This window comes from Xiphophorus couchianus, chromosome 23 (assembly GCF_001444195.1).
Source record: "Xiphophorus couchianus chromosome 23, X_couchianus-1.0, whole genome shotgun sequence".
NCBI lineage: Eukaryota > Metazoa > Chordata > Actinopteri > Cyprinodontiformes > Poeciliidae > Xiphophorus > Xiphophorus couchianus.
This window is the reverse complement of record NC_040250.1, coordinates 4,604,226-4,625,863: the sequence shown is the minus strand read 5'-3', so window position 1 is coordinate 4,625,863 and position 21,638 is coordinate 4,604,226. Positions and strand designations below refer to the sequence as shown.

The 21,638-nt window shown below is 40.8% G+C and overlaps 1 long non-coding RNA gene across 1 annotated transcript; it reads left to right on the top strand.

The window, feature by feature from the left end:
• Positions 1–16,818: 16,818 nt before the first annotated feature.
• Positions 16,819–21,050, top strand: LOC114139507 (uncharacterized). Its single transcript, XR_003594461.1, has 2 exons — positions 16,819–16,929; positions 20,655–21,050. It is a non-coding gene; the product is annotated as an uncharacterized LOC114139507 (long non-coding RNA).
• Positions 21,051–21,638: the final 588 nt, after the last annotated feature.

Genomic DNA, 21,638 nt, shown 5'->3' with positions numbered 1-21,638 from the left:
AGCACAAATAAGGAATAAGGACATCTTCATTACATCTTCGAACTACAGTAGATACTAACTTCTAGTGCCAAGACGCCTTCCACTGTGATATCAATGCATGTAAATGGTATAGCTACCATTTACTATATTTGGTGTGTGAACTATTAAAAAAAGGCAGATATAAGCATTTTTAAAACAAGGTCCCAAGTATCTAGGGATCTGTGGTTGTAGTGCAAAATAAACATGGTTAATGTAAAGAGTTATTAAAAAAAAATCTTTTTTTTTTCAAGCTTAGAGTTAGATTTTTTTATGTAACCTCTGGCTTTAAGGATATCATTCCTTGTACAATCAATCAAGTTTATTTATATATCAAATTTAAGCAACAAGGCAGTTCGAAGTGCTTTGCACTTTATGATGTATAAAAAAACATCATAAACACATCATATAATTCACAGCTGTGAAAACCAATAACAAACATTTACATTTTGTTGCATTGTAAAATAGTCAAAATGATTGAACCTTCTGAAGGAGCAGGGTGCAGGTGGATGTTTAGTAAGCAGTAGGAACAAGTTAATCTAAAGTTAGAAAAGTAGCAGCAGCAGCATTGGAACCGAACTGTAAAGTCTGTGAGGAGTCCCCCGCCTCCAAATCGTTCTATTATTAAGACACTAAAACCACACTAACAATCCTTTTCCATGTTTATAAAATATTGTCCTAACTCTGCTTCCTGCTACATCTACCATCGATGTATCCTTGACCGGGACATTAAATGTAATTCTTCCCCCACTAAAAATGGTGTCAGCATGATGGGAGTAATTTACTGTGTTTAGAGGCTCAGAGTGGGTTTTGAGAGGTTTTTGGAGGTAGGTCATCTTCATTACAAAAACTTGTAAATCCCATCAGTCCTCCCTGCAACCTTGACTGTCAGAGGCAGAAACGCACCCTGCACTGACTTGTCGTAACCCAATCTCCCAAAAAGGGAGAATATTTTTCCAGCCTTGCTATCAGAGTTGATATTGGCCCAACTGGAAAACCAAATGCACCATGTTATGAGGTTCAAGCGGAGGAAGTGTCTTTATTGAAACCTGACTTAGAAAACAGGCGTGTTGCAGAGAGAGTGGGCGACCTCTTTTTTTCCAAGGTGTTTCTGGATCCTCTGACAATTCCTCCATCTTTCAGCTGAAACAGAACATGTGATGGATTAATCCAACATGTGCTGTTTTACATTGATAGTAGTGGGAACTTTAAACAAGCTAAAGTTTTCCCTCATTACTGTCTCATCCTATTAAGACAGCATTTGATGACATGTTCCTGTGCTGCATGTCTTAATACACTCATATCTTATTACAAAAGTGTTTATTGGGGCTGTTTTCCAAAAGAAATGAGTGTTTTAATCCAAAGAAACAAGCCAAAAGATATAAAAACAGATGCGGTCCCCTAAGGTCCTTGGTTTTTAAATAAATAAAACTTCAAGACAATGAAACTGGTTAGATTAATTGCAGTTTTTAAGTCCTTCCACAGAAAAAAACATTCTCAGATTTTCTTCTTTACTTCCTTTCTAGTTGATGGTGCAGAAAACAAGGCTACTGGGACAGTCGCCCACATCTTGGTGAAAGTCAGACCTGTTTAAACGACTTACAATCCCAGCAGACTTATTTTTTTATTTTGCCGATTTATCCACCATGTGCACATCCCAGTTCCTGAGACAGATTTGCAAAACAACGTTTGACAGTCAGATGTGATATGAGGAAAAGGAAATAGGATGAAAAAAATCTATTTCAGTCCTGGACTCTGAACTTGAAGGAGCTAATTCTTCTTTTTTCTAAATCTTTAAATTGCCAGGTGTAAATCCTTATTGGCTCAGTTCCCGACAGGAAGCAGGACTGGGTGGCAAAGTTTCTGCAGCTCAAAGCAAGCCGCTTTGAGTGGGAGTCCTGAAGTGCCTTTTGATATGATGAGTGTCAGTTATATCTTCCAGCTGCAGATGGGAGAAGACGGCTTTGATAAATGAGACTGAAGCAAATACCTGTCCGACCTTTCCTCCCGCTCTGAAGGAATTGAGCTCGGAAGATGAGCTGCGCCCACATTAAAGTCAAAAGTTTTACTTCAGGCTTAGGTTTTAACGTTCAGATGCTCCACATGTCCAGTTCAGTAAAACTTATTTCAATAAATCTGAGTCTCCTGAGAAGACTTGAATTAGCAGAAGTGAGAAGTTTCCACTTTGTGCATTTTATTACAGTCTCAAAACTGTTTACAGAATAAAATGAGATTTGCTTTTGTTTTTGAAGACAAAACTAGTCTGAAAAAACTTATTGAAATTAAGTTTTATCCTGCTTTGGATGTTGATCACACTGTCATCAGGGTAGAATTGCAATACTCTGAAAACTGAAACAAATCATGTACTTAAAATTTAAGGTGACATTGGTTTGCAACAAGATACACAACAATAAAAATAGTTTAGTGTAGATTTAGTTAGATAATCAACTTAAATACTTAAAAGAACAAAATATAATTCCTATTTGCTGTATAGACTGATATTAAAAATTTAATTTTAAAAAAGTTTATGAAAAAACATTTTTATAGAAATATGTCAGACTTTTTATAAACATTTTTCTTTGCTTTTTGACAAAAAAAAACTACATACATATTTTATTTGGTTTGATTTAAATCATATTTCAAATTCTGAAAGGACATTTTACAATAAATAACTAAGGGAAACATGAATATATATATATATTTTAGTTAGTGTGGTTTACATTTTAGTTCTTATTGTGAACAAAATAGTTTTCAAGGTCCTGTTGATGAAAACAATAGAGTACATACAAGGGACAAACTATGCAAAACAAGTTGCAAACATAGATAACTGGTAAAATGTTCTGAACTGGAACTTCATAGGTAATTTGATGTAAATGGTAAGGTTTAATACTTTCATTAATAGTTCCAGTAAGCCATGAATTGAACCAGTTAGAGTCTGAAAATAGCTCAACCAAAACAAAGCAGCTGCTGGTAATGCTGCTAGTTACACCGCGGTTTTCATCTGAGGAAATACCAAACTGCTTGCAGAGGAGGTTTATTTCTTTATAAAGCTTCAGACTTTCATTGTTAATAATTTTGAGGCAGCATTAACAAATGATTAGGACTTTACTGCTCTTTTTTAACTCTGATATATCTACTGAAGTCATTGTGGTTGAATAATTGTGAGCTTGCCTTCAATAAAGTAAGAAAATTATGTTAATAAAGACATTTTTAACGAAGCATGAAGTATTTCCTTGTGCAGTGTTTCAAGATACACAACAATAGTTTGTCTCCCAGGATGCACTGCTCGTAGTAAAGTGTGATGGTATCACAGCCAAGCACTTTCAGATGCCGTTTGCTGAAATTACTTCCAAATGGGTCCGTTTCTTTTTTTTTTTCCAGTCTTATCCCTGTTTCCATACGTTTTTTTTCTTCCCCTGAAGGAAAACCAAACAGTGATTGTGAAGCCAGTTGAGGTCATGCGATAACAGGAGTCCACTTCATCTTCACGCTCTGGTTTTACGGCCTTCCCTCTCTGCATGATGTTGCAGCTGAGAGTTTGAGGCTGGACCAGAGAGCAGAACAGGAGTCTGGTAACAATATCAAACATCCATCTAGCACCAGAGGGAGCTTTTTGTTCTCAGTTGGCATGCTTTCCAATCACTAACCTACCAGAATGGGACCTTTTCACTGATAGCCAATGCCTTGTGAGCTTCACACTGGGGATCTGGCATATGGGTGACATCATCAAAGCTGTGTGTGCTTTTTTGTTCCCCTCCGAAAACAAATCTGACCGTGCAGGCCGGTTATTTCACCGCCGAACAACCGAGCACCTCCTGGCTGTTTTGTTTTGGGTGGTTCTCAGAATTGCCTGCCAGCAGAATCCACATGCATACAGACAAAAGGCCAACGGATTTTCAGGCCAATTCAGGCCGCCGTGAGGTTCCCAGCTACATAACAAGAACCAAATGTTTATGAGACACTGCTGTCTTTGACAGGATTCCACTTGAATGTTTCTCAGTGATCAGCTCATCGGCCATTTGTCATTAGGGCAACAACTGAGGGCAAAATAAACAGCCTCTGTGGAAAGATATGCAGCCAGAGAAGAACATCTGGGAGGCATTGCTCTCTTGACAAACCTAACATCTGATTTTTTTGTTAGATATCTGCTTCAAAACAGCTTGATTAAAGCTAAAACACTTTTCAACTTCACATGTGTGATGGATGCATTGATATTTAGAAACATTTTCAAAGCATAATTTGTCTGCAGGATGAATGGATGGATGGGCTATGGGAAAATGTCTGGAAATACAAGCATTTCTCCCCTACAGTATTTATCCAATCCTTACCCAAACCAACGTTACTATAGTTAACTAAAACTAATGAAATAACAAAAACTGAAATGGAAAAAACTGAAATTAAAAGGAGAAAAAATAGCTACCTAGTGTGTTTATAAAACTTAAACATACTGAAATTACTTATTTAATATCTTTTGTTTTCATGTTTATGAATCTATTTATTAGCCTTTTGAACTGATGTGAAATATAATTTTTTCCCCACACAGCTGTTGTCAAATTATGGCACTCCATACTCCGTCTGGTAACCCTCATGTCAGTCGACAAGATGGTGACAGAAAAAGTTGGGAGGAAAAGTCAGTCAGTCGGTTGTTCAATAATACTTGGATACATTTTTTGAAAGTGGTATCTTCTTTGATTATTCATTACCCAATTGATGTATACATAATCAAAATGCAATACTTGAGTGAATTTTTAGGTGCAGAATTCAAAAAGGTTAAAGCATAAAAAAACTAAAACTACTATAACTAATAAAATTTAAACAGAATTTAGCTAATCATAACTAATAAAAACTAACTCAATCAAACAAAAAGTCACAATAAAATAAAACCCTGATCCAAACCTGGAAAAGACCTTCAAACAATTTCAGACTTTTCCGGACTGGGTGAAAACTCTGACACAAGAAAAAAAAACTGAGTTTAAAAAGAAACTTCTGACATTTTCTCTGAAACACTGGAAGTCAGACTATTAAGGGAACAGCCACAAAACGTTTCTGATGATTTCATGTTCATTTGAAATGACATTTCCTCACAGTTTGTTAGCTTAGAACAAAGCATGAGAAGCTTTGATGGAGTGGAGGATCACATGGGGAATGTGGATCAGACTAGCTCCATGAATACCACCCTGACAGTCCAAGGAAGAAATCCAAAACGAACAGTGCTTTTCACATAGGCTGAAATGGATACAGACAAAGCACTACAAATACGCTTCATAAATTTCCTTGAGAAAACAGGTCAACGACCTTCCCTGTGAAGACCAAATTCCTCCGTGTTACAGCCTGGTCTGCATTGTTCCAATCTGATTTGGAACCAAGACTCGAAGCTGAGGAACGACTCCAAATCGCACAGGAACTAATGAAATATTTATGTTATAGCTAAAACACATCAAATATTAACATCTGGCATTTTAATTCTCCAAGTTGGAAAAAAACCCTCTACCTCAATAATCTGATTTTCATGTTTAATGAAAGCAGATTATATGGATGTTCATATAACCAAACAATGTTTCCTAGTGGTGAGTATGACAAAAAGAACATTCAATATAACGCCTAAGAATGTATTTCAATTAAAATGTTTGAAAATAATTTCATCATGTTACAGCTCCTTAAATCCACAGCAGATAGTCAGTTGATTGAAGACAAGTGAAGAGTCAGCAGTGGAGCAGATACGCACTGCAGCAAAGATCCTCTGATGGAGAGATCTCTCACACACACACAAAAAACACATGAACACCAAGGGATCCTGACAATATATATATATGTCTTTGTATTTTTTAGCTGTTTTCATACTTAACTTAGAATGTTGTTGATAGCAAAAACACATTTATTATTGTATGCAACTGCAAACAAATTGAGGCAACAGAGACTTTATTTTTAATGTTGCATAAAGACCTGAACACACATCACACACAAATATTTGCTATAAACATTACATAAACTAGTGCGTTTCCATAAATTTGCTTTATGGGAACACATCGACTTTGATGACCTTGAAGAGCCAAATTTTTTTAATCAAAAGTTTTAGCACTAGAATGAATGGTTTTTCAGCTGTATCAAAATTAGTGTATTGTGCTCAACTGCAGTGAAAACATTTTTCCCATCACACAAGTCATGCGAACCACAATTGGATATTTCTGCTAGCAGAAAGGACGAAGAAGATGGCAGGCAGTAGTGTGAGGATGATGGTGTGGTATGTTTTTAAATAGCTTATTGCATGAACAAACTCATTCACATGTGATTTTAATTGCGTTTTTTATTCAATGAAAACATTGCAATTGCAAAATTGTGGGTTTTTTGACAATAGCAGAATATTGACAAAGTTTTCAGACATTTGTAATGGAAACACAGATATTGGAACAGCCTTACAATCATAGAAAATCAATTGTGCTACAGGGAAAATACTCAGTTTCTCAAAAAGCAAATAAATATAGTGAAATAACACCATAAGGCAACCAGACCCACCAAGCAAGTTTATGACTGAGTAAATCAATGGGACATCTCAGATAGTGATTTGGAGAGAATGTTTGAGAGATGGATAAGACATCTGCAGAGGAAATATAGTAGATATATGTGTTGGACAAAGAGCGTTGAATATGGATTTTTAATAGAGGAACAAACAAAAAAGATGACATAAGAAGGTCAATGATGTGGTGAGGTAGAGTATGAAGGGAAGTTGGACGACATAAGTGTAACAAAAGGGGAAAAATGGAAGAAATCTCTTTCATGAGAAACTGAGCTCTTCAGTGCACTCTCCCTTTCATTGTTCACAAGTGAATAAGTGAAGAAAAGATGCCAAACCTTTCCTATAGTTGGAAAAATATTTCTAGGGTCATTTGTTTTGTTTTCAGTCATTACATCACAATGAGAAGTTTCTCGAAATGTGTTAGACATATTTTCTCTGCACAGAATTCAAGTGTACTTCAGCCCATTGTCCTTTAACTCTGATGTCAAGCTGAGTAATATTACCAATCAGATTTTTAATTAACCCATCAGAAGAACCTCATTGTTTCTCATTAATCCTGACAGCCATTTAATCCTGCCAGGACCCTAAAACCCTGTCATAATCCTATTTTAATCAGATGGTCTTTACCCTGCCGCAGACATCAGTGACAGGATTATCATTTTTGGAGACACATCTGTGACCAATTGGCTGTCATGAGAATGACCCTGTCAGATGATCCAGGAGATAAAACAGACTGCACAGAGGCCTCCTTCTAATGTAATCCTCTAAGATCCTAGTTTGGAACCACTAAAATGTATCGTATGTCCGCTAATCATTTTCTAAATTGTTTACTGAAAATACCCCTGAGTGATGGATGCTGGACCCTGATGGAGTATTTTGACACAGAGTCATGTGGTGGAAATGTTCTGTCTGGTAAAGAAGAGAAGTATTCAAACTCTAGGTGGAAAATGGAAAAGTCCATGCATCTCTTTCCATCCATAACTTATTCATTCATTTTCTATATTCTACTTTTGTTTGTCCCCAGTTTCCCAAATAAATTATTTCAAATATCATGACCAATATCTGCTATAAATTCAGTGTAAATTTGTTTTCATTTGTATAGTTTAAAAGTATATTATTATTCATGTATTCCCACTTTTCCATATTTTTTGTTATTCAGATTTTACTGAACTTCCAGCTTTCAAACATACAGAATAGAAGCAGACTCCAAACATAGACATATTGTGTAAAAAAAAGTAGTACTACCCCCAAAAAATCACAGTTAGCTGTCTATCTTATGATTTAATGAAAAAATAATAAAGTTTGATTTGTTTCACCACCTCTCCATATTACCTATATTTGTATATAAGTGCTCTAACTGCTCATTTAGACTTACTGCTCTTCTTCTTCTGATTAGATAAACATAAATTTGCATTTGAATCTGAAAAGATTTGGGAACACTCAACTATATACAGTATATACTGTATATATATATATATATATATATATATATATATATATGAATATTGTGCAGAAACTGATGTTTTCTCTGAAAAAAGCAGGATTGTTTCATAGATGAGCTTTCTAATCAATGCATCCATCCATGGTGTCTATCTCCAGCAGTCATTGGTCAATAAAGTCAATGGAAACTACTGTTATTGGATACAGTTTTGTTTCCGTACTTTGGCTGCCTTGTCTTGAGCATCTCTGAAAGTACAAGACAACCTGCAGGGTCCTCGTGAGAGTTCAGGACATTTAACAAATAAACAATCAACAATGGAAAGATTCAGTCATATTAGAGGCATAGGAGTCTGAAAAAGACAGGGATTTGTTTCCACAAGAAAATATTAAATACATCTGACTGTTCTTAAATAATGAGAGTTCTCTGAATTTTTAGGTATGAGCATTTGACAAGAGAAACACTGAAAACAAAATTAAATAAGTGAACATTTCAGCTCAAAACTTGGTGGTTTTAAAGTTCATTTTGGGGTCTTTTCAAACTGTGACAAACCGCAAAGCGGGGAAAAGATTGGAATTGCCTTCTGTGTTCTTATTTTGCCAATAATGATGTTTTATACTTCACACAGAGAAGCAAAACCTGCCAACAAGGCCAGCTGCACAAATGTTTCAGCTGGAAATGTGTCATACCACCATTGTAATGAGGTGATTGATTTCTGGGATGCCACCAGCTTGACCTCGGTCTATTATCTCTGCATTACTGAAATCATTGCAACCAGAAAGACGCAATATATTAAAATAGTAATGAAAAAGAAAACTAAATAATCCTCCTCTGACAATTATCTCCATCTTTTGGTTTAAATTCTCTGCTGTCATGCCTCGAAGCTGTTAGAGTCACTCTTGGCAGAACAGATGTGGGACCCGCTGCAGTCATGTGCACTGTTCCTCACCTCGCCCACATCACAGCAAATCTCAAACAGAACCCGACTCCCCCCTTCACTGCTCTCAGAACATCTGGTGCTGTGCGGCCACCTCCAAGCGCCGGTGGAGGTCTGCGTCGCTGCAACACATCGAGAACAGAACCAGCTGCATGATCACAACAGAATGCGCTGGCAGGTCTGCGACGTTCATCATGGTATCATCTGCTGCCTTGGCAGAAGCCAGAATTTTTCATCTCTTCTATTATTTCATAGGTTGAGAATAATTTGTGATTTGTGTCGTATTCTGAAGTGTGACGCAGCACCGCAGCATGGAAAGAGTTCGGTCCTGTGGTCACATGTTGGTATGAGAGCAGCTGCTTTATGCACGTGCTTTGGCTTGACTACTAAATAATCCTCCTCCTGTAACGCTGAAAATTCATATTGTTTTAATCTGCCATATGTACGGGGAAACAATGAAGTCGACAAACATGGGTGTGAGGCGTAATTGCTGATTAACGGCAAGAATTATAACCATTTGAATATGTATTATTTATTTTCTCCAACTCAGAGGTTGCACACAATGTAATTCAGAACAAATGATCTGGTGCTGATTTTATTTAGACAGGGTTCACAAGACGGCCAGAATGCAGAGGCAACACAGGTTGCAGGTTACATGCTGATTGTTTCCAAAGCAGCACAACTTCGGCATTTATTTTTTGCATGTGCCATGACCGAGGCCTCAAGTATTGTTTCACAGTAATGTGTTTACACTCAGACTAAACATAGTCAAATCAGTTAAGTTCAGTAAAACCATATTAATCATAAATTGAAATTAGATATTGCAGTAACTCTCTCCTCAGAGTCTATAGCTGTTAGCTGGGAAAATCTCCTCTAGCAGTTTGTGATACAGCTGTTTGAAGGAGCCGCTGACTGAAGACATCTTTTTTAGATTTTAGCATTTTGCAAACAAGTACCCAAAATACACAGATAAAATAAAATGAAGGTAAAATAAAAAAACGGTTGCTTGCGTGAGTTTGCACTTGCTTCTTCCAATTGATTCATCAAAGTTTATGTCAGTGCAATCTGAGAAACCTGGAACAAATCAGGGTTTTTTTCAGGTTTTAAGGAGGTCTTTTCTCTTAAAACAAACACATGGCATGAATACTCAAGTTTATTTAGTACAACACAGCAGTTCAAAGTGCTTCACATGATAAAAACATAACACAATGAAGAAACAAAACACATCCAGACTAAAATTAATAAATGTTCTAGGTATTCTTAATCAGAGATAGCTCTATATAAATTGGTTTTTAGCCTGGATTTAAAGGAATTTTGTGTTTCAGCATCCTTGCGGTTTTCTTGAAGTTTGTTTCAGATTAGTGGTGCATTAAAACTGACTGCTGCTTCTCCATGGTTCTGATCTTGAACCTTCTGCAGAGTAGATCAGAACCAGAAGTCCTGAGTGGACATAAGGTTGATATGACAAGAATAGATCTTTGATGTATTTTGCTGCTAAGCCATTCAATGTTTTTTTAAATAAACGGAAGAAATTGTCTTCAGGTGACAGAAGACTGACTTTGTAATTGTCTTTATGTGTCTCTCATTGACATTTGCAAAGCTGGAAAGTTCTGTGCAACAGTGACTTTTAAACATCGAGACCAAAGTGGAAACATTTGGGCTTCGTGCTAATTTCATAGCATCATATTTGAAGAAAATCACAAAACACAATGGTGGAGAGTTGGTTGAGTTGACCCTGCACTTCATGAATTCCAAGGTATCTTACGGCCCCCACATACTCGGGCGTACTGTCCGCGGACTGTTGGGTCTTCATACTCCAGCGTACTGATTATTCTCTCGTGACAATTTCCTTTATTTCACACAATCCTAATGAGAACTAGCTAGTTTGATGAACTATCTGGGCGCCCAGCTCTGTTTCTTCTCCATCTGGGAAGCCTTAACTCGCCTCTCAGTGCGGGACAGAGAATGGCAGTCACATGTCGGTTCATCCGGGAAAGACAGTGAACCGCTGCCCGGAGCCAGCGCTGCGCTGCCTTTAGCTGTAATCAGGGATCCATTCAATAAGCTTTGCTTATTATGTTCCTAAAGCACAATTGTGATCGGTGTAATAATTTTTGCAGCAATCGAAAATGAGCACATACCAATCATCCTTTCCTTGCCGTTGTTCGAGAAAAAAAAAAAAAGTCACACTCAACTTATTGGACCACCTCTCTGATAAAGAAGTCTGGGATGATGTCTTGTTTTTTGTTCTTATAATTCTGCATAATTCACTAGGTCAATATTTGCGTGAACATATAAAGTCTGTTGCTGTTAAGCATTTTTGCTTACATGTCTATCACGTCCCAGTGACAACTTTATGTTGACTGATATCATGTTGATGTCAACTTTGAAAGAACATGAACTCATGAAACCCTTATTCTCAAACTTGTCAGCCCGGTGTCACATGAAAACCAGTTTGATGTGAACACTGTTTCCACTGGGCAGTTTAATGTGCGACACCGTGTACGCGGTCATAAAAATCTATCCTTGCGAGGACATGTCTGAAGTGCGCCCGAGTATGTTGGGGCCTTTAGAGTCAAACCTGAGGCCATCTCTCTGATAGACTTACTTGGATTACTGTCAAAAACAAGAAGAAATTGAGCCTTAAGTGTCTTGTTCAGCTAATTTTCACACGTTTCTCTGCTAGATTTAAATCATAGGGCAAGAATATTATGTGTAAAATGTGGTGCATAGATCCCAACTCATAAAGCTGCCAAGAAGCAGCAGGAAAATGTTGGAAATATATACAAATAAATGAAGGAAATGAAGGAGATGGTAGTAACTGAAATGTGCCCTGATCTTTTCTGACACTGACTTAGTAGCTCTCTGAGATTTAAATCAACGCCTCCGTCATTTCAGTTTCTGGAGCAGCAGGTCTGTGAAATTCATTGCGGTTTAATTTCAGGAGGACTGGTGTGTATCAACCCCAGGTGCTACATGTCTTCGAAAACGGTCCGATGCAAACATTTCCAAAACAGCCTATAGATCAAACTCCATTAGAAGGTAGCAGAAATATTCCAACTGACCTGCAATATTTAGGAATGGGAAAAGTAACTCAGACATGTCTTTATCCTTAAATGGTGAGCAGATTTAAAAACATAACCTATAGTGCCTGCATACCTGAACCTTGATTGATGAATCTTAATGGATTTTGCTCTGTCTCTTCTTTTGGCAGCAGGAGCGGTGGCATTGCTTATCCTGCAAGTGGAAACTTTACCTCATGAGCAGATAAGACTGACAAAGGGAAACGAGGGGGCAACTAGCGGGGGTCTGCAGCTGGAATACATTATGAGTATCAGTCATCCTCTGGAGAGAAGAAAGAGACAAGGAAGAAAAGGAAGAAACAAAAAAAATAAGAGATAATCTTCAGCTATACTCACATGTTGTTTATTAGAGAAAGGAGCCCCTCCCCTCCCTCACTATTGGAAGTATTCTGGCCTCAGGAAGCAACTGTGCTATAATTAGTCATTTTCATCATCGGTTCCTCCTCAATAAAACATACGTTCTCTAACTATTGCTGTTTTGTTACATTAATTGCTGTTTTTTGTTTAAACATATGATCAAAAAAAGTTCGATATAATACATGAGCTTTTAGGCAAATTAAATAATTCTTTTGTTTATTCATTTACTAACTTTTATTTACCTTTATTGTTTGCACTTAAACTTGCTATTTGTGTTATTTGTGACCCTGTATGTAATATTTACACTCAAAGCAAAAATCCAGAGGGAATAATCTTTTATTTTATCTCTATCTCTATTTTTATTTATTTATTTATTTTTCTATAAAGGTATAAAGGTTTTGGGCATGTAGCTGTAAACATATCGAGCACCAAAAGGCTTGAAAAGCAAATAAACAGCAACTAAGGACAACAATATGACTTTGTATCTTGTAAAAGGAAGGAAATTGAAATGTATTATATAAAATAATTGGATAGAAATGTATCTTTTCAAGTTGGAGGCCATAAATCAGTAAAATTATCAAGTTACTCCCCAGTTTTACTGTGATGAATCCATGTCTACGGTCGCCATGCATATTCACTAACAAAAACAGTAAGTGAATATGCATGTGGTTGTGGATAGACCTTCATGCTTTAAGCCATGCAATTATACACAAGACTAAACAGAAGTCGCCTTTTTATAGGAATTCAATTTCAATGTTCACAACCGGCTGCATTATTTACAGAACGAACTTGTTGCCCTTTGTTATAGGAAATAAACAAAACAGAATAAAAAAAACTCCTACAACAACATGAAGAACTGGATATGCACATTAAATTTAGAAAAAGCATGTCCTCTTCTTTTCCCTCAACGATTTTATTGATCACTGTTAAAGGTCAAAAATATTTCCAAGTCTCATAATAATTCATCCAACGTGTCCCAGAGCTGAGCTTGTCAGCATTTCTATCAAGTCCACAGTGTTCTGGTTGTACAGACGAACCCAAGAGGAGCAGTGAAAGGAAGTGCAGCAGCCTCGGCGTGATGATGAGGAAGCATGTGTGGGAGTGACGGCTCCGCTGTGGCAGCTCATACAGGAACGCTTCATAATATGAAAGCCTTGTTTGCAGTTCAGACGCCAGTTCCATTTCCTCCCCAGTGAGCACACACTCCAATTAAAACCCGTTAGGTGTAGAAAAAGGAAACAAGCTAAAAAGATTCAATACAATAAGTGTGGCATTAGTCAACTTTTTCACCCCTTTTTTCAAATGAAAGAAATGTTTTAAAACAACAAACTAAAGTCACTTTTTTTGTGCTACAATATTTTTTTGCAGTGCCTGAGGTCAATTTTTAACTGAAAAAATCAAAGACGCCACCTAGTTGGCAGTGTTTTCTAGGCTGCGTGTGTTTACAAATGTCTGTCAATAGGTGGTTAAGTTTTCTATTTCTCATTTTTCAGACTCTACCACACTCCACAAGGGTCTGCAGAGCTGCAGCAGGATTTCTGAAAGTCTGATTTGGTTGTTAGAAAGGATTCCTAACAGAATATCACGCAACGCAAAATTTGTTTGGAATGCTACTGTTCTAAACAGAACAATAGCGTTCTGAGTACAGGTAAACAGAACGCTACTAAGATACAGCTTCTTGCAACCAATGCATGAACATTTGATTAATAACTAAATCCAGTTACTAAGTCCAGGGCTTAGTATTTAGTTATTTTTAAGAAAAAATCCATTCCACTGTGGCATTGATTTTGCAAGCAGGTGATGGCAGTCTTGGAGGAACAACTACTTTTGAAACTGAAGAAGCCTTTAACAGAACCAGGCCCAAACAAATGACCATGCCAGCTTCATTTTTATATCGACAGTTTCATAATCAGAGGTATCAAAAAGAGACCTAACTGAATTCTGGACATTCTCTCAGCTTCACAGAATAATTTAGCTTATTCTAACTTTTGTTTAGTACCAGAAGGTCTCATTTTTGTTTAATTTTGTTTTGTTTTATAACACTCATGAGTCAGATGACCAGGGGCAACAAACAGCAATAAAACAAAATGTAACATTTGATCACATAACATCTAAACAATGACCAATCCCCTGCATTGAGACTGAGTAAGTCACTGAATAATATATTTTCAGGCGATTATGAGTGCACACATACTGTAATATATGCTGCTGATTAACTGAAAGACTCGCTCAAACAATCGACTTTTATGAACGAGTAGATCACAGCACATGGCGTAGAGAAACACATGCTGCCTGATCCGCTCTCAAGCTTTGAACATCAACAACTTGACAACAATCTGCTCTGTTACAGAAAAAAAAAAACACAGCAAACTTTTGATCTGGATTTCATATATTTTGTGGTGTGCTGTGGGTGGGCCGGTGGCTTCATGCGATATTATATGCATTTTGCACAGCTGCCACAGACTGTGAATCTATAACACCCCCTTTTATTGGTCGGTCGGTTTGCTGAACATCCTGTCGGGACTAAACCACTTCCTGTTTAATGCAGGCTATCACAGCAGACGGGTTCCCTCTAAAATTATCCTCTTCCATGTTGTCTTTTTATATAAAATATTGGCTATAGTCTCTACCAACAGTATAGAAAAATATCTAAATCTGTTTTTTGTGTTTCAGAGCCAGATAAACCTCAAACCCCTAAAGTCTGATCTTTCGGAAGGAAATCCAAATATGTTTTCCACTCTATTTTCCTATTTCATACTTATTCAAAAGCAAAATTCAAATTCCAGACTCTGGTTGTGCTCCACCTCTTCAGTGAGAATATTTTTCTTATGGAAAGATTCATTGCAAATGGAATAAACTGCATCTTTTGGCTTTTTAAGTACAGTAATACCAAGTTTTCAGATTGTGTAGAAAATGTCAAGCAAGGCTGATGTTATGGAAGCACTAAATGTTAATCAGTCACCGTGTCCATAAACCATGGTGTTTCTGTTTGACACAGTGCTATGAACGTCAGTTTCCCATTTCTTTAAATTAGATTGCCAAACTGGATTATTTCATCATAAATTTATTTCCACCTAATCCCAGAGATTTCTGTCTTGGCATGATGCTTCTTTCAAATAAACATACAGAAAAGGGCGGACTTGAGGCTCAAGCTCTTAATCATCTTCTCTGCTGCTGATTCATCCCATGAAAACGAGACTTGTTCTGTGTATTCTCATCACTGCCTAGCTGTTTTCATTCTCAAAGGAAAGTTGTGGAAGAAGAGTCTGTAATTAGGGAATTGTCTTTGAGGTTTTGCAGGGGGGAAGGATTGTGTCACAGCATTCTCATGCATCTATCCAAGACTGTTGGTGTCAGCAAAGACATAAAAATAACAAGCCTCGGCATTAAGGCCTCCATTTCAAAGGATATATTGTAGAAAGGACGCCTCTTTTGATGCAACAAAAAAAACAAGAATGTTATGATCCAATAAATGTTTTTATATAACGGTCTCAAAAACATTCTACATTACAAGGCAATAAAATGCAGGCCCTGCTCCTGACACTAAGGAAACTCATCAACTCTACTGAACTCATCTTTCCCGAGGCAATCATGTTCACTGTCAGTCCCCCAATAAAGGTTACACATTTCACTGGGTGGTTTTTAGGTGTGAATATACCACAGACAAATATGAAGCTACATGCAAATTTTAAAGACTATGTACAAAATAGGGTGAGGTACCGCCAATGATAAGATATACCGTATTCTTCGGACTATAAGCCACTACTTTTTCCCACGCTTTGAAGCGTGCGGCTTATAGCCCGGTGCAGCTTTTCTATGGATCTTTCTTCAACCACCAGGGGTCTCTTTACCAGGAGGTGAATCATTGGAAGTCAAAATTGGAAATCAAATAAGAAAGCGCAAATTTTCATTTAGAACAAGCACATGCTAGCAGCAGGCATGATGGAGAAATTTCTTAAAACTCATATCCCCTCATCATAGAAACCACACAAAGAAAAAGATGCGGCTTTTAAGTTGAGGGCTATTGATCTGGCAGTACATGAGAGAAATAGAGCCGCTGCACGTAAAGCTCAGCGTGAACGAGTCCATGGTTCAGCGTTGGAGACGCAAGGCTGCGTCCTTAATAGCAGATTTGTCCTTGTGGGAAACCGGGAGCGGCGGCTGCTTATATATGTATTCTTCCAGTTTAAAAAAAAAGTAGGTGCGTGTAACCCGGGTATAAATTTGAACTTCCATTCCCCCATTATCCGGTTTCTCCACTCCCGTCCCCTTTATCTGAACTCTCGCGATATCTTTAATGTAATGTCAGCTATTCTCGCGAGATTTCTACACAGCCAATCGCTGTTGGGAATTTTGTCACATGTACCATCGCAGCCTATCTGCTAGGTATATTAGCAGGAGCCGGGAGGTATGAAACATTAGGACTCGTTGAGAGGAGCAGAGCTGCAGGTGAGTGTTGTGTCATCATCATTCACCTTAAATCTGTATGATGCTTACATAATGTGCTGAACTGCAGGAGCCAACTACTGAGAGCCATAAAGGAGGTGAAAAAAATCTTTTTATGTGAGATAAAACTGCGGAATTGGTGAGTGTTTCTGTGTGTGATTTAGCATTAGCTCATTGTCACTGTTTGTCGGTGTAGCTGCTAAATGACTGACCGTTAACCCATTTGATGGACAATAAGGTGCCTTAAATATTTATTGAGCACTTGTTTAGATTTGGGTTTTTTACATTTCATTTCATGTTACTCCTCCATGGGCTGCCACCTTATCGTGGTGTAGGGGTTTGAGTGCCCCAATGATCCTAGGAGCTATGCTGTCTGGGGCTTCATGCCCCTGGTAGGGTCACCCAAGGCAGACAGGTCCTAGGTGAGGGACCAGACAAAGTGCAGCCCGAAGACCCCAATGATGAGTAAAAACATTGGACTTGGTGTTCCCTCGCCCGGACGCGGGTCACCGGGGCCCCACTCTGGAGCCAGGCCTGGAGGGGGGGCACGATGGCAAGCGTCTGGTGGCCGGGCTTTTACCCATGGAGCCCGGCCGGGCTCAGCCCGAAGAGGAAACATGCCCCCCCCCTCCCATGGGCCCACCACCCGTGGGAGGGGCCAAAGAGGTCGGGTGCACTGTGTGTTGGGTGGCGGCCAAGGGAGGGGACCCTGGCGGTCCGATCCTCGGTTGCAGAAACTGGCTCTTGGGACGTGGAATGTCACCTCTCTGGTGGGGAAGGAGCCGGAGCTAGTGCGTGAGGTCGAGAGGTTCCGGCTAGAAATAGTCGGTCTCACCTCGACGCATGGCTCTGGTTCTGGAACCAGTCTCCTTGAGAGGGGCTGGACATACTTCCACTCTGGAGTTGCCCAGGGAGAGAGACGTCGGGCAGGAGTGGGCATACTTGTTGCTCCCCATCTCGGCGCCTGTACGTTGGGGTTCACCCCGGTGAACGAGAGGGTAGCATCCCTCCGCCTACGGGTCGGGGGACGGGTTCTGACTGTCGTTTGTGCTTACGGGCCGAACGACAGTTCAGATTACCCACCCTTTTTGGAGTCCTTAGAGGGGGTACTGGAGAGTGCTCCTCCTGGGGACTCCCTTGTTCTGCTGGGGGACTTCAACGCTCACGTGGGCAACGACAGTGAGACCTGGAGGGGCGTGGTTGGGAGGAACGGCCCGCCCGACCTGAACTCGAGCGGTGTTCTGTTGCTGGACTTCTGTGCTCGCCATGGATTGTCCATAACAAACACCATGTTCAAGCATAAGGGTGTCCATATGTGCACTTGGCACCAGGACACCCTAGGCCGCAGTTCGATGATCGACTTTGTCATCGTTTCATCGGATCTGCGGCCGTATGTCTTGGACACTCGGGTGAAGAGAGGTGCGGAGCTGTCCACTGACCACTACCTGGTGGTGAGTTGGCTCCGGTGGTGGGGGCGAAAGCCGGTCAGACCTGGCAGGCCCAAACGTGTTGTGAGGGTCTGCTGGGAATGTCTGGCGGAATCCCCTGTGAGACGGAGCTTTAACTCCCATCTCCGGCAAAACTTCGAACACGTCCCGGGGGAGGTGGGGGACATGGAGTCTGAGTGGACCGTGTTCCGTGCCTCCATTGTCGAGGCGGCCGATCGGAGCTGTGGCCGCAAGGTTGTCGGTGCCTGTCGCGGCGGCAACCCTCGAACCCGTTGGTGGACACCTTCGGTGAGGGATGCCGTCAGGCTGAAGAAGGAGTCCTATCGGGCCTTTTTGGCCTGTGGGACTCCGGAAGCAGCTGATGGGTACCGGCGGGCGAAGCGGCATGCGGCTCGGGCGGTTGCTGAGGCAAAAACTCGGGCGTGGGAGGAGTTTGGAGAGGCCATGGAGAAAGACTTCCGCACGGCTTCGAGGCGATTCTGGTCCACCATCCGGCGTCTCAGGGGGGGGAAGCGGTGCAGCACAAACACTGTTTATAGTGGGGATGGTGTGCTGCTGACCTCTACTCGGGACATTGTGGGTCGGTGGGCAGAGTACTTCGAAGACCTCCTCAATCCCACCAACATGCCTTCCACTGAGGAAGCGGAGCCTGGGGACTCTGGGTTGGGCTCTCCAATCTCTGGGGGCGAAGTCGCCGAGGTGGTTAAAAAGCTCCTCGGTGGCAAGGCCCCGGGGGTGGATGAGATCCGCCCGGAGTTCCTTAAGGCTCTGGATGTTGTAGGGTTGTGTTGGTTGACGCGACTCTGCAATATCGCATGGACATCGGGGGCAGTTCCCCTGGATTGGCAGACTGGGGTGGTGGTCCCCCTGTTCAAAAAGGGGGACCGGAGGGTGTGCTCCAATTATAGAGGGGTCACACTCTTAAGCCTCCCTGGCAAGGTCTATTCAGGGGTCCTGGAGAGGAGGGTCCGTCGGATAGTCGAACCTCGGATTCAGGAAGAGCAGTGTGGTTTTCGTCCTGGTCGTGGAACACTGGACCAGCTCTACACCCTCGGCAGGGTCCTGGAGGGTGCATGGGAGTTCGCCCAACCAGTCTACATGTGTTTTGTGGACTTGGAGAAGGCGTTCGACCGTGTCCCTCGGGGAGCCCTGTGGGGGGTTCTCTGGGAGTATGGGGTACCGGGCCCTTTGATACGGGCTGTCAGGTCCCTGTATGACCGGTGTCAGAGTCTGGTCCGCATTGCCGGCAGTAAGTCGGGCTCGTTTCCGGTGAGAGTTGGACTCCGCCAGGGCTGCCCTTTGTCACCGATTCTGTTCATCACTTTTATGGACAGAATTTCTAGGCGCAGCCAAGGTGTTGAGGGGATCCGATTTGGTGGCCTTAGGATCTCATCTCTGCTTTTCGCAGACGATGTGGTCCTTTTGGCTTCATCAGATCGTGATCTGCAGCTCTCGCTGGAGCGGTTCGCAGCCGAGTATGAAGCGGCCGGGATGGGGATCAGTGCCTCCAAATCCGAGGCCATGGTCTTGAGCCGGAAAAGGGTAGAGTGCCTTCTCCGGGTCAGGGGGGTGTCCTGCCCCAAGTGGAGGAGTTTAAGTATCTCGGGATCTTGTTCACGAATGGGGGAAGAAGGGAGCGGGAGATCGACAGGCGGATTGGCGCAGCGTCTGCTGTCAAGCGGGCGCTGTACCGGTCCGTCGTGGTGAAGAGAGAGCTGAGCCAAAAAGCGAAGCTCTCGATTTACCGGTCGATCTACGTTCCCACCCTCATCTATGGTCATGAGCTTTGGGTCATGACCGAAAGAACGAGATCGCGGATACAAGCGGCCGAAATGGGTTTTCTCCGTAGGGTGGCTGGGCTCTCCCTTAGAGATAGGGTGAGAAGCTCAGTCATCCGGGAGGGACTCAGAGTAGAGCCGCTGCTCCTTCACATCGAGAGGAGCCAGTTGAGGTGGCTTGGGCATCTGGTCAGGATGCCTCCTGGACGCCTCCCTGGTGAGGTGTTCCGGGCACGTCCCACCGGGAGGAGGCCCCGGGGAAGACCCAGGACACGCTGGAGAGACTATGTCTCTCGGCTGGCCTGGGAACGCCTCGGGATTCCCCCGGAAGAGCTGGAAGAAGTGGCCGGGGAGAGGGAAGTCTGGGCCTCCCTTCTGAAGCTGCTACCCCCGCGACCCGACCTCGGATAAGCGGAAGAAGATGGACATTTCATGTTAACTAATTTATATGGTGCATATTTATTGGATTTTTCATGGATGTAATTTATATTGAATTTTATAATTATTGAAAATACATATTGACTGTTTTAGAATTATTTATAGTGCAAAGAGTGCCATTTAATGAATTTGTGTGCACACTAGAATGTTTTGATTATTTATATGTACATACTGAGAAAATGGTCCTGTTTATTATTCAGGCCAGGTTCGATGGCGAGCTAGAGCCCAAGAAAAGATTGCACTTTTGGTGCTGGAAGACTTCTGCTTCTCCTGCCAGGCTGGTAGGAGGCGCCTTGCAGCTAATGAACAATTTTGTCCCCACTCTGATCTGACTTTAGTCAGCTGATGACCTGCACTGCACCAAGCACTTTAATTGTAATCTGCTTGGGACCTCTAATCAACCCCAGCTTGAGGGTAGATGAACTGAAGGGTGTGGGTCCATTTATGTTGGAACTGTGGGGATTGATAAATTTTGTTTTTTGTTTTGCTTTTCTTTCTTTTTTGCGCATTTTTATATGGCCATTTGGATGTTTACACTGTTGTAAATATGTATATAATTGTTTTACACTATAAATACAAGGCACTCGCAACTGCAACCTTCTAGTCTGTCTGCTTCTTCATGAGTCGCACTTACCTTCTGTGAAAACTAGCCCATTGATCTTATTGGTCACAATTCATTTACATTTATTGAAAATATAGTAAATTATCTTTACAAATATGCTACATGCGGCTTATCGTGAGGTGCGCTCTATAGTCCGGAAAACACGGTACTGTTTACTGTGCCTTCTTGGTTCGACTGTTATTTTATAACATTAAGATAACAAAGCTTGCGTCCAAAACAGGAGGTCTCACTTTCACATAAAATGTCAATTTTTGTCTGTTAGGCTCATTTTTGGTTAAAATATGTATGTTCTTCATTTAGTGAATTCACTCAGTGGATAGAGTATCTGGAAATTTTACACAGGTAAGAATAGGAATACTTCATAATAATAGTACTCCAGTAAAAGTTACTTAAGTTGCTGAATAAATACAGTTACTACCTCAATCTGCAAAATGATAAGCTAACATTTCTTTTAGATGTTAGGTATTTTTGTGAAACAATGCTTCTGGCTGTTGTGTCAGAATAGATGAGAAATAAATTATATAAAAACAGATTTTTTAAAACCAACTCCGACGTTTTCATT